This window comes from Urocitellus parryii, chromosome 4, assembly GCF_045843805.1.
Source record: "Urocitellus parryii isolate mUroPar1 chromosome 4, mUroPar1.hap1, whole genome shotgun sequence".
Classification (NCBI taxonomy): Eukaryota; Metazoa; Chordata; class Mammalia; order Rodentia; family Sciuridae; genus Urocitellus; species Urocitellus parryii.
The window spans coordinates 17535413-17549093 of record NC_135534.1 but is presented as its reverse complement, the minus strand read 5'-3'; the positions used below and the strand labels follow the sequence as shown (position 1 = coordinate 17549093).

Genomic DNA, 13681 nt, shown 5'->3' with positions numbered 1-13681 from the left:
CCATTTGCCATTCTCATGGCCAAGACAAAAGACAGGTTCCTCGTGATAGTTTCTATGGCAATGATCCCAGTGAATTATACTGTGTTCCTATTTGTGGAGTGCACTTGTCCTTCTTAAGTATCATGATTTGAATATAGATGGTGTCATCGGGTTCTTGTGTCAACATCAGGCAGGTACTAGAGTGTGTGATGCCGTCATGTTCATTCATGTTCCTAATGGCCATCCATAGTTGCTTGGACCACACTTGGATAGATCCATCTTCAATTTGTAGTTGCTGTTTTAGTGAGCCATTGATTCATGGAATTAATTATACTATATCCGAGTTATAAGGCAAATGGAAATGCTAATGTACGTCCAAATTCTTAGTCCACTTTTACACTTTTACAGAATGTGGCCAGTAAAGTGTCACTGTCTATGTCCATGAGAGTGTTATATTTGACATTGAGCATTTGAAGACCTTGTAGAGTTACCTTCTATGTGGCCCTTCTGCAAGTTTACACCCATAGTAGTCCAGTGTGAATGTCTGAAAATGTGTAGCCTTTACACCAGAGCAAGGGCCTAAGGAAGTCAGTCTGGTACTGTTGTGTAGGCTGCATGGCTCAAGCTGCCAACGTCATCACATAAATCACTGACCAGGATATGTGGGATGAAAGTCCCACATATGTACAATATATGAGTACCTTAGTGGGCGGTCCCACTTCTTTGTTGTAGACCAGAGAGTTTCATTTGTGTTCCATCTCTCTATACAGCCAAGGAGCCATACCTTCAGCTGTTTCATTTTATAGTGATTTAAATTTAGCTACATCGTCTGCTTCCTAGTTGCCTTGTGTAGGATCAGGACTGTGTGATGTCACTTGATACACAGGTACAAGTGTGACTGTCATTGCCAAATGTCTCTCCACATTTTTATCTCCTTCCATAGCTGTGAGCAAAATACTAAAGGAATTCATTTTGCCATCCCATTATGGTCACAGTACCCATTCTAACCATCAGGGAAGCTAAAAATACCCAATTCATAGGGGTGTTTTGGAACTGATATGTCCAGAGATCTGTTTTACATTTATTTTTGTTTGAGAAGAGACCTCAAGTATTCAGGTTCGCAGGCCCTCTGGGCTTCCCTTTTACAAAATCATACAATAGTTTTAACATTTCTGTTAAATATGGAATAGAGCAGGGCCAGCAGTGTAGTAATCCCAGAAGGATCTGTGTATCCTTTGGGGTTAGGGAAAATTTACATTTTGTCTATAATAGCAGCTGGTAACCACCTTAGCCTTGCTAAAACAGATAACCTCTAAGAATCTGACAGGTATCTGAGGACCTTGAAACTATACAGAGTGAAATAAGTAAAATCACCTTGGGTACCACATATACCACATATTCTACTGTGCAACAACATTTACATGCAGATGTTCATGAGGACCCTGCCATCTCTCTACTGTCCCAATAACTGCCTATAAACGTTCTTTGGCCCTATATGAGTGAGTTACACATTGCACCCAAGATGGCAATCCATGGAAAAACTATAAGAACTCCTAAGGGAGGTGGGGATGAAACAAGACATCTAGGCAGTAAATTACACTAGTTCTGATAATGAGACATTCTCAGCCAGCTGGAATGAAGGACCACACTACCAAAATGGTACCAGAACAAAATTGTGGAGCTCTGATACAATCCTGAGTCCTTTAGTGTGTGTCCCTCATTCTCAAGCAAAACAGGATATAGATAGTATGGCAGGAAGAACTAAAAAGTTAGGGATACAGAGTATTAATCAGAAGGTGGAAGAAAAAGAGGGCCAAGGAAACACAAGGGCTCCAATAAGAAAACCAAGAGTTTGATTTCATGTGCAAAGGGCAGCAATGAACTTTCAGTGTTCTTCCCAGCGGACATTTGTGTAGCTCAACCATGTGTCTTGAGAAGGCGGGAGCAGCTCTGGCCCAGTGGACCATGAGTGAGAACACAGGATAATATGCAGCTGCTGCTATCACAGGACCCTTATACAGGGGACCCTTATTCACGTTTGCTTAAGAATGACAAAAAGTGTCTTCATGGTGTGGGTTCCTAGGTCCAGGGGTAAAGGGATTACAACAAATAGAAAAATGTTACAAATCTAAGACATTTAAACTCTCAGGGGGAATGTGTTATATTGTTATGGTCTGTAACAACCTCACCTGGACACAATTTTTTTTGCTAAAATTACAGAGACCACAGGGATAAAATATATGACATTGTAAACTGGGGAAGGAAGTATAGATGGATACTATTCCTCAGAATGATCAGGTTGTTCATATTTTTGTTGAATAACATTAGATTTGCCTATGTTAACATCTGTTACATTTCATTTTTGGAGGTAATTTATTTGCAGGATGGGTAGGGATTATTGCAGATGTACAGAACAAAATAGATCCTGGGTATGTATTGAACTGCTATCTTCCTTCACTGGTTTCCTCTTATATTTTCAGCCAGCCACCCTGGTAGAGTAGAAGCCAATATTAAACTGAAGCAAAACCCCAGGTCATGGTCAACTTCCCTAATGACGTAAACACAAATTAACTTTCTTTTAAGGACCCTCAATATTAAGTCGTCCATTTGGTTGGGGATCAAATGACTATGGCTAAGACTTTGCTGGGGTACACAGTGTTTGACACCTTTGGGTGGCTAAATGCAACACAAGTAGAAATAAGAAGAAAATTTCCTTGCCATATAAAAAGAAGCAATGTCAGTAACACCATTCTGCCCTTTGTGAATATGGGTTGACCCCCTGTAAATTCTTATTAATTTAGCCGTTCTACTTAGACACTGCCTAATTAGTATGGAAAAGTCTAATAGCTTGAACAACACTCCCCATGAGAGTGATTATGGACATATGGCACCCCTGGGTCACCAAAACTGACTTAAAACTGGGTTGTCTGATGCACTTGAGAAAGACCTTCTCTACCAGTCTGCATCTTTCCCACATAGTTCTAAAACCCTACAAATTGAGACCTGACATAAGCATAGGGTAATTCAAGGCACCTAGTATTTTTAATGGCTTCCTATATTACCTAGCCAAGCAGCAAACATTGACATTGTATTCCATATATAGTCTTTAACTAAACACAATTCTTCTACCTTAAATAAAACTCATAGAGCCTTAACTTTGCTTAATGAAGAAACTATCCCAATATGGAAGGTGGTACTTTCCAGTTGAATGGTTCTAGATATGCAAACTGCAATGTGTGAGATGCCTCATGAAAACAGAACCATGTGTACGAAACCCTGATAATCACCATAATGTGTCTCTGAGGCTATGAAAGTTGCAATCTCGCATGATGGCTATAGGTAAACTTGGTCTTCATTCTATTTATACTTGGTAACAATCACTTCCTGCTATCTGAAGATGTGTTGTATACAGTCTTTCTTTTTTCTTTTTTTAATGTATTTTTTAGATGTTGATGGACCTTTATTTTATTCATTTATTTATATGTGGTGCTGAGAATAAAACACAGTGCCTCTCACATGCCAGGCAAGTGCTCGACCACTGAGCCACAACCCCAGCCCCCTGCTATTCTTATGGTAACACTTTTCACATTCTGTTGTCTTTGTATTTCTGTTGTGGATTTCATTGCAATTGTACATCCCGATGTGCCATCCAAGGTACATTATGGAAGATGACCATGATAAGTTTGGAAAGAGCTTTGGAAACATGAATAGAATGTACAGTCTCTGAAGTAAAAAGGGGACAACAAAACACCATGCCCCTGAATGCCCTCTTTTTGTTTCAAAAATCTAACCTAATTAAAGGCACAACGTGAATAGTTGCTTAATGAAGAAACTAGCCCAATATGGAAGGTGGTACTTTCCAGTTGAATGGTACTAGATATGCTAACTGCAACATGTGAGATATTATCTGCATATTATCTTAAAGGACACTGGTTTTATTTATGCACACTGGGAATTGGGACAAGTCAGGTTTATCTGTAGAAAATTACTTTCTTGCATGTACACCAGGATAGTTGCTCCTTGGGATACTAGTCATATAAGCAAACTAAGCAAATGAAAGTTGATGATGCCACTGCTTCTGCAGTCTAACATATGTAACCCCTGTCAGAGCAGGGACAGACACAGAACTGAGGGCACTGTAGAAGGGATATGGGCCACTCACCCAGCTACCCACCAAAACTGGACAGAACATCATGATGGAGAGGAGGTACTGCTTTTCACACAGCCATGGGACAGAATTGCTATCTGCTCAGCCTGTCACCACTGAACTCTTCTTGGAGCAGTCACTGATCTCCTATAAACTTTCCCAAATAAACCATATACTTCCCATTCCGTGCCCGGACACTTTCTCTGACCTTGTCAAACCTTACCCCACCATCCTGCCACAATGGGGCTGTGAACTGGATAAGTGGTTTGAGTTCTTAATTTATTTTGGATATAAGCTCTTTGTTAATGTCATTTAAATACTTTCTCCTGTTGCATTAGTTGTCTCTTAACTCTATTAGAGTGTTGCCTTGAATATGAGGAAGTTTGCACTTTGATACAATCCCATGTGTCTTTGATTTCCTATGCTATGTATCATTTTTCAGTAGTTCTAAATTGATTTATTGTTTTCTGTGATTCTACTACTCCTGTAAACCTCTAAAATTTGCCTGTCCTTGGTTAAAAAGGCTTGAGGACTTTGAGTATCCTATTGAATACTGAGCACAAATTATCTTTCACCAAAATTTATTATTTTGTATACAATATCATACCTGCAAATCTATATTATTTAGGAATAAAGAAAAATAGAACTAAAGGCATAAAAATTAAAAGAAAATGATATGTGAATAATAATATGGTGACCTACGGGCAGGTCTTCAAAACTTTGGCCTAAGTTCATTTATCTGTTCATGTATACATATCTTTAAACATAATGTCCCTGTTTAAAAAGAGTCCATTAAAACATTTAAAAGCTCGGGTAAGACTCTAAAAAATATTTTATAATTATAACTACCTACCCAGTTAGTGCTTTAATTTTATGATAGACCCTATTCTTTGTGGATATTGATGTATGTAATTAAAATGAAGATTGATGCAGGGCAAAAGGAAACTTAATTCTTGTTCACCTATGAATAGTCAGTTTTCACAACACATTAAAAAAATCTGTCTAATATTAATTTTATTTAATTCCTTAATAAACATGAAATGATCCATTGCATATTCATGTATGATCACACAGATACACATACTCAAAAATGCAGTTATAATTTAGAAACATTTTTATTAAGATAGAAAAGTGTTACTAGAATCATACTTACTAGGCAGAATCATGCTTTCCTATATATGCAATCAGATTTTTTAAAAAATGAAATAATAAATACATTTATATATTAAATATCATTAATGAGGACTATTTATTTTTATGTAAAATACTTTATTTCATCCACACTACTTCTTAAATATCATTTTAGTGGAAAGATGTAAAACATAAAAAAGACATACAAATAAAAATCCCTGAAAATAGTAAGAGTGTAGTATTTCATCATATTGAAATGGTTCTTTGAAAAAAAATCATTGGATATTAACTTGAGGGGCATGTGAAATCATTCTGAAATACTTAAAAAATTAGATATTTGCATATATTATTTGCATTATTATTATAAAATGCCACATATTTTACATACTATACCATATAACCTCAGTTGCTTTTAACAATTTCAAATGTGAGTATAATTATAATCTCATAGATATTAAGGTTTTCCGACTTCAAAGACTGTGTTCTCAACAATTCCTGATTACATTGAAAAGAATGAATCCTTTTTAAGAAATAATTATCTTATTAATCTCATGGAATGCTGAAGAGTCACTATATTATAGTATGTTTTGAATTTTTATTAATTAATGAATTACATAATTTTAGATTTCTAAAAAGTTGCTGACATGTAGGTTTCCTTTTTGAATAAGGCAAGATCTCAACCATGGTGATTAAGGATAAAAAAGAGGAAGCACAGGAGAATAGCAAATACGGAAGTATTGCTTGGTATATATTGACTGAACCATTGCACCTTAATAACTTTGATATGAAGATAGAATCCTGCAGAGGGCAGGAACATTGTACAAGTCCAGAGTAAACAGAAAATGGGAAAAATCATTCTTCACAGAACTTATATCAACTAGAAGGTTTGGAGAAGCTTCTATGTTAGGCACATTGTAAGTGATATAGTACGTGAATCAAGACAGTATACTCTCCATGAAATTCTAAAAAAAATTGTAATTATTCTCACTAGGTGTATATGTTGAGTCATAGGTGATTAATTGTCAAATACAAAACTTAAGGGCAAATAAAAAAAAATACCACTGAATGTGTTTGGCGTGTGTGACTTGAGTAACTGAAGCCACACCCGGGAATGGACAGGGACATAGCTTCTTGTCTGTGTGAATGTGTGTGTGTGTGTGTGTGTGTGTGTGTGTGTGTGTGTGTGTTTAACTGTTTCCTTAGTTTGTTGTTTTCTGTTTTTCTTTCTATAAAGGTAGAAAATTCATCAAGCATGGGAGGCGAGAATTCTACCACTGAACCACCAATGCTCCTATATAAGGGGGGTGACTCAAAATGGAATAGGGAGGAAGAGCATGAGAAGAAGTTTACCACTAAATAGGGAAGAGAGGGGGGAGGGAAAAGGAGGGAGAAGGGGAGTTGCATGGAAGATGGAAGGAGACCCTCATCATTATACAGAATACATGTATGATGTTTACATAACTTTAAACATAATGTGAGGCACCTTAGATTGGATAGAGAGAAGTGATGGGAGGGGAGGGGAGGAGAAGGGGGAATAGGAAGAGCAGCAGAATAGGATAGACATTATGATTGCTGTATGTATATAGGTGATGCTATGACCAGTGTGATTCTGCAATCTGTACAATCAGAAAGATGAGATGTTATACCCTAATTGATTCAAATGTATGAATTGCCAAGATCATTATAATATCATGTGTAGCTAATTAAAAAAATTTTAAAAAGGATTATGAAAAAAAAAAGAAAATTCATCAAGCAATTTCAAGACCGGTGAAACCAGTATGCTTTTGTTGTTGTTGTTTTTAATAATAGGAATAGTGATTCCTAAGAAATCTTAAAGACCTTTTGTTTTCTTCTCCTCTATATGACTCCTAAATTTACATACCAGAGTAGTCCTGTGGGAGATACTATTGACGCAGAGCTCAAACCACCAAACTGATTGCTAGTAATTGCCCCTAGTTAAATTCAAGAAAGTAATGCATTTGTACTATCCCAAAGCTTCCTGACTGCTATTTACTTCTCGGGTGGATATCTGGAGGACATGGATTTGTCCCTGGACACCCACCATTTCTTTTTGTAAACAACTGCCCCCTTAGATGCCTCCCTGTCTTTGGGTTACATTTGGTTTAGTCAGATATCTGCTTTCTTTTTTAGCCAATTTTTGAATTAAAGTAAAATTCATGCAACATAAAATTAACATAATATAAATAAAATAACATATAACGTACAATTTCCATTTATATAACCATCACCACTGTCTAATTCTAGGGCACTTTCATCAATTAAGACACCTTTTATCCATTAAGCACGTACTACCCTCACACCCATTCCCCCAGCACCGGAAATCAATTTATTTATTGGCTCTATAGCTTTGCCTGCTCTATGGTTATAAAAATGCAACAACAAAAATGTAGCTTTCTATGTACAAGTTCTTTCACTTAGCTTACTGTTTCAAAATGTCATCCATAGTATAGCATGTGTCAAAAAGTTAAGCAGTTTCAGCTTCTTCAACAGTTTCTCCTCTAAAGCACACAGACTACAATACCCAACCCACACCCTCATTTAGAACCTAAGCTTATAAAGCTACAATTATGTCACAAATTAGATAATCAAATTTGACTACATAGAGATTTGCATTTTCATTCATAATGAAATTTCTAAGTAATTATTTCAGGACTTGTTATTCACCATATGGAACAAACTCAGAAAAATATATCCATATTAAGGTTTTCCTAGTTGACATAATAACCTATACACAACTGTCTGCCTAGAAAAACACCTTCTCCAGAAAATACCTGTCTGACTCCAAATTTTGGGGTGCTGGGACACCCCATGACACACAACAAAGTATACCAAGTCTTCCTAATGCTGGGAAAAAAAAATCTGGTGCCTTGGAGCTTATGAATATGTTCTACAAACAAGGCAGCACTTTCAGTAGCAAAAGATCAATTATTTACTGAGACATTCTATGGAATTTGTGCACCAACTTAATTTTATAAACTTGTTACAACTCATTCTGTAGAAAAACACAGATCCATTTTAAAACTAATATTAGCTTTCATTTACTTAAAATCTGGCAGTGTTATGCTGTATTTTAGAAAACCACTTTAGGGTACAATATGCATATTGGAATTACCTATTGAAATTGTATTGCAGGTAAATTTGCAAAAATGAAAGCAGCCCTTTGTTGTGAACCAGGACAAAAAAAAATTACAGCATCCCAGAAATTGACCCCACATCCATGAAAAATTGATTTCTAATCTCCTAGGATAGTTTGTATGTTGTGTTAGGTATACCTGGTGAAAAAAAAAATACATAGATGTTTTTGCTTTCATGTTGGTCTTTATTCATTCAACATTATCTTGCAAAATTATTACATGTTGTGTGGAGAGAAAGTTCATTCATTCTCATTATTGTTTAATATCTCAATGTATAAATTCACCATAAAGTTATTTATCTACTAACATAAGTTAGCAATATAGGGTCCACAAAAGTTGTTGGGATTCAGAAATAACATTTTATCAATATATTATCTATTATTGCTCTTATGGTTTAAAGACAAATCTGAGTGGTTTGAAAAGGGGGTTTTATACCCTTAAAACCCTAAAATTTGTACTGTATGACATTTACTATGTCAACTCCTGATCTGAAGTGTTGATAATATTTGAAATATTTGCAATTTTATGATGCTGCAAACAATAAAAGACTGAATATTTGTGTACACATCTTTGGGTAGACATTATTAATAGTTCAGTTTGAGTATAAATCTAACGATGAAATTTGGGGTTACAAGTCATCTGTATATGCAGCAAGGTACAGTAGATACTTCCACACAATTTTAGAATGTAGAATGCCAATGGTTTTCTTCATCAGCCTGTAAGAATTTCAGTTGCTTCACATTTTCGCATTACTTGATATTTCAATTGTTTTCATTTTAGCTATTCTGTAGGTGAGTCAAAAAATTTCATTAAAGTTTATTTTTTAAAATTTCTTGAGGATGGATTAAAGAACCAAAACCATGCATTTGAGAAAAGATAGCCTCTTCAACAATGGGATGCTGGGAGAACTGGAAATTCATATGCAATAAAATGAAATTAAACCCATATCTCTCTCCATGCACAAAACTCAACTAAAAATGGATCAGGACTTAGGAACACAACCAGAGACCCTGTGTCTAATAGAAGAAAAAGTAGGCCCTAAACTCCATCATCTGGGATTAGGCCCCAACTTCCTTAATAAGACTCATTTGGCTCAAGAATTACAATCAAAAATCAACAAATGGGATGAATTCAAACTAAAAAGTTTCTTTTCAGCAAAGAAACAATCTGTGAGGTACACAGAGAGCCTACATATGAGGAGCAAATATTCACCCCTCATACACTAATCCCTAAGGTATTTACAGAACTCAAAAAGCTAAACACCAAAAATCAAACAACCCAATCAATAAATGAGCCAAAGACTGGAAGAAACATTTCTCAGAAGGTGATATACAATCAACCAAAAATATATAAAAAAATGTTCATCATTGCTAGCAATTAGAGAAATGCAAATTAAAATCACTCTAAGATTTCATCTAATTCCAGTCAGAATGGCAGCTATTATGAATACAAACAACAATAAGTTTGGGCTAGGATGTGGGGGAAAAGTGATAGACCCAACCTGATTTTCTTTTAAAATTGGGAGCCATCTCACCACAAAGCCATTAAAAGATAATTTCAGCTTTACTATAAATTACTGCAAATTCTGAACTTGCTTGGAATGCCTGCCTGTGCCTTGAACTTACCCATGCCTGGCTCTCTGACCAGATAGCAGCCCTCTCTGAAACTTTAGTGATGCCTCATAAATCTTGGCCTTGCCTGGCCAGACAAGGACCCTCACTGAGGCTCTAATGGTCCTCATAAATTCTGATGTTGGGGCCAGCAAAAAATGTTATGCTCGTCAAAGTTTTGTTATCTGTAACCCCCCTTTGTGTAACTTTCTGGGCTATAAAGCTGAGCTGCAAGAAAGCTGCCAGACTGTCTTGTTCCTGCAGTTTTGGGTGGGAGAGGCAGCCGGGCCGGTCTAAATAATAAGCTTGCTTTAATTTGATTTTAATTGGAGTCAGTGGTATTTTCTTGTGTCCTGGTCTAACAAAAGGTACACTGATACACTGCTGGTGGGACTGCAAATTGATGCAGCCAATATGGAAAGCAGTATGGAGATTTCTTGGAAAATTGGAAATGGAAACAACATTTGACCCAGCTATCCTTCTCCTCAGTCTATATGCAAAGGACTTTAACCAGCATACTACAGGGACACAGCCACATCAAAGTTTATAGCAGCACAATTCACAATAGCTAAACTGTGGAACCAACTAGATTCCCTTCAATAGATAAATGTTAAAAAAAAATGTGGCATATATACACAATGGAATATTACTCAGTAATAAAAGAGAATAAAATCATGGCATTTACAGGTAAATGGATAGTTAGAAAAGATAATGCTAAGTGAAGTTAGCCAATCCCAAAAAAACAAATGTGGAATATTTTATCTGATATAAGAAGGCTGGTTTATAGTGAGGTAGGGAGCAGGAGCATGGGAGGAATAGACAAACTCTACGATATGGCAGAGGAGTGGGAGGGTAAGGGAGGAGGCATGGGGGTTGCAATGATGGTGGAATGTGATGGACATTATTATCCAAAGTACATTTATGAGGATAGAAATTGTATGCAACCAGAGATATGAAAAATTGTGCTCTATATGTGTAATAAGAATTGTAATGCATTCTACTGTCATATATAAATAAAAAATAATTAAAAAAGTAATATGATACAAGTGGAAATCTTTAAAACCTGTTTAAAAAAAAACATTCATCATGGGTTTTCTTCACCATGGTAATATATAATGCATTAATTTAAATCATTAATGTTCCTCGAAAGGCAGAGGGGATTCTTGGACTCTCATTCTATTCTGAAATATTTTCAGAAAGGCACTTTATAATGACAGCTAGAAGACATCCATTAGTTCTTACTGGTAATGGGTAAGAAAGTCTACCTTTGAGTAATATGTGGTACTTCAAATATATTTTCACATCCAAATTTTCTCAATGAGCTGAGTCACTGTTTTAGGGAAAAAAAAAACTAGAGTAGACAAAGATGAAATAAGTGAGTACTATGAGTATGCATACATGAATGAGGTTACTTCCCAGAAAATCACTATGTCCTTATAGATTTATTACCATGGTATCCACACGTATTTTATATACAATTTATTAAATGTTATTGTACATATGTATTACACGTGCGTGTTTGTGTGTGTGTGTGTGTGTGTGTGTGTGTGTGTGTGTCTGTGTTTTAAGGCACATGCCCTACCTAATAAGTTACTTTAGATTTACTGGTATCTAACAACATCATAAGGGTCACATGTTTGTATTTGTTTATTGCTTTGTTTGTTTCCCTGTGTCTTCTCACAAAGGCAATGCAAGTGCTTTAGATAAAATGGTGGCTCACTTTGTCCTTGAGCAAAGGACATGCACAAGTTTGCATTGGAAGGAAATCATTTCACATGCAGAGTGATATTAAGACAATTCCTTAAGGAGATAGTTGTCCAAACTTATAAAAAAAAAAAAAAGACAGAAAAGAAAAGGTTCATTTAAGCAGGACAAAGAACCAGGGAATAAGGGAAAGAGCTTCCTGTAGGATGTGATGGAGATGGATAGTTAACAGTTAGTGCACAAGGATTTTCTTTAAAAAGCTTCTATTCATCCTTCTTAAAGAATGTTGAACAGCTTTGCTTCTATAGGTCAGGACCTTTCTAATTCCCAGACCTTCTGCCCAGGATCCATTCCTTTACCTAATTTGCATTTCCATAGACCTGGATTGAGATTCTCACTCCAAGGAAGGCAATTTGTTTGGATTTATTTCCCAGCCTTTTGGCTTCATGAAGGTTTAAGTCTTATTGTGAGTTATCTGAATTCTTAGACAATTAATGCATTTTACTTCCACTTGTTTATAGGATTCATTACTACAGAAAATAAAAACATTTCAATTCCTAGAGCACTTAATAAAAACATCGTAAATTTTAATATAATTGAAATAACAACCTGGATGAAAGAATGAGCAAATAAAAACTTGGCCAAGATAGAGTACTTACTATATTGAAATTCAAAACAAAAATGAATAGCCAGGCATAATGATGAGTTCCCTTAATCCCAGCAACTCATGAGATAAGGCAAGAATATTGCAGGTGAGAAGCCAGCCTGGGCAAAATAGTGAGGGAAAGTAGAAGACACATAATGGAGCATGGCATGTTTGGGGAGCTACATTTTCCTACTATTGGATTTGAGTACTAATTATCATTATCATAAAGTACTTTAGAAAAATGTTTTGCATAAATTTTACCATATGATTTTATGAAATAAAAATTACTACATATGTGCAAGGGGTTGGGACTTGGTATAAATATTTAAAAACACCATTTATTTTTAAGTTTTTGCAGGGCCACTTTCACATCCTTGTTACGTAGGCTATAAATCAGAGGGTTCAGCATGGGAATCACAAGGGTGTAAAACAGTGAAGTCATTTTGTCCTGATCTAGAGAGTAAGAAGAACTTGGCCGGAAATATGTGAAAAGCATGGTGCCCTGGAAAATTGCAACAGCAGTTAAGTGGGAGGCGCAGGTGGAGAAAGCTTTGAGCCTCCCCTCAGCAGAGCGGATCTTTAAGACTGATGAGATGATATAGCCATAAGAGACAAGGACTCCGGAAATGGTACTCAGTTCAATCAAACCAAAAATGTTGAATAATACTAGTTGATTCACTTGTATATTAGAACAAGAAAGGAAGAAAAGTGGAGGTAAATCACAGAAGAAATGATTAATCTCATTAGAGCCACAGAAACATAATCGGAATGCCAATGTTGTGTGTAACAAAGCATCTGCTGTTCCCACCAGGTAAACTCCAGCTATGAGCAGGAAGCACACCTTGCTGGACATGTCTGCTGAGTAGTGCAGGGGGTTGCTAATGGCCTTATACCGATCAAAGGCCATCACTGCCAGCAGGACACACTCGGAATCTGCAAAGGTGCAGGAGATGAAGAACTGCAGAGCACAGGCAAAGAAAGGAATAGATTTGTTCTTGCCAAATATGTCGACCAGCATCTTGGGCCCAATTGCTGTGGAATAGCAGAGGTCACAGAAAGAGAGGTGGCTGAGGAAAAAGTACATGGGTGTGTGAAGCTGGGGATCCACTCTGATTAAGAAGATCATTCCAAGATTTCCCAAAAGATTAATGAGATAAACAAATAGAAATATTGTAAACAGGGTCACTTTCATCTCAGGATTATTGGTAATTCCCATGAAAATAAATTCAGTCAATGAGGAGCAATTTTTTTCTGTCCATTTTACTCTCTTCTTATTCTAAAATACAATGAAAGAATTATAAATGCACAT

General features: G+C 36.2%; 1 pseudogene; it reads right to left on the bottom strand.

The window, feature by feature from the left end:
- Positions 1-12697: 12697 nt before the first annotated feature.
- Positions 12698-13681, bottom strand: LOC113175331 (olfactory receptor 5W2-like; annotated as a pseudogene).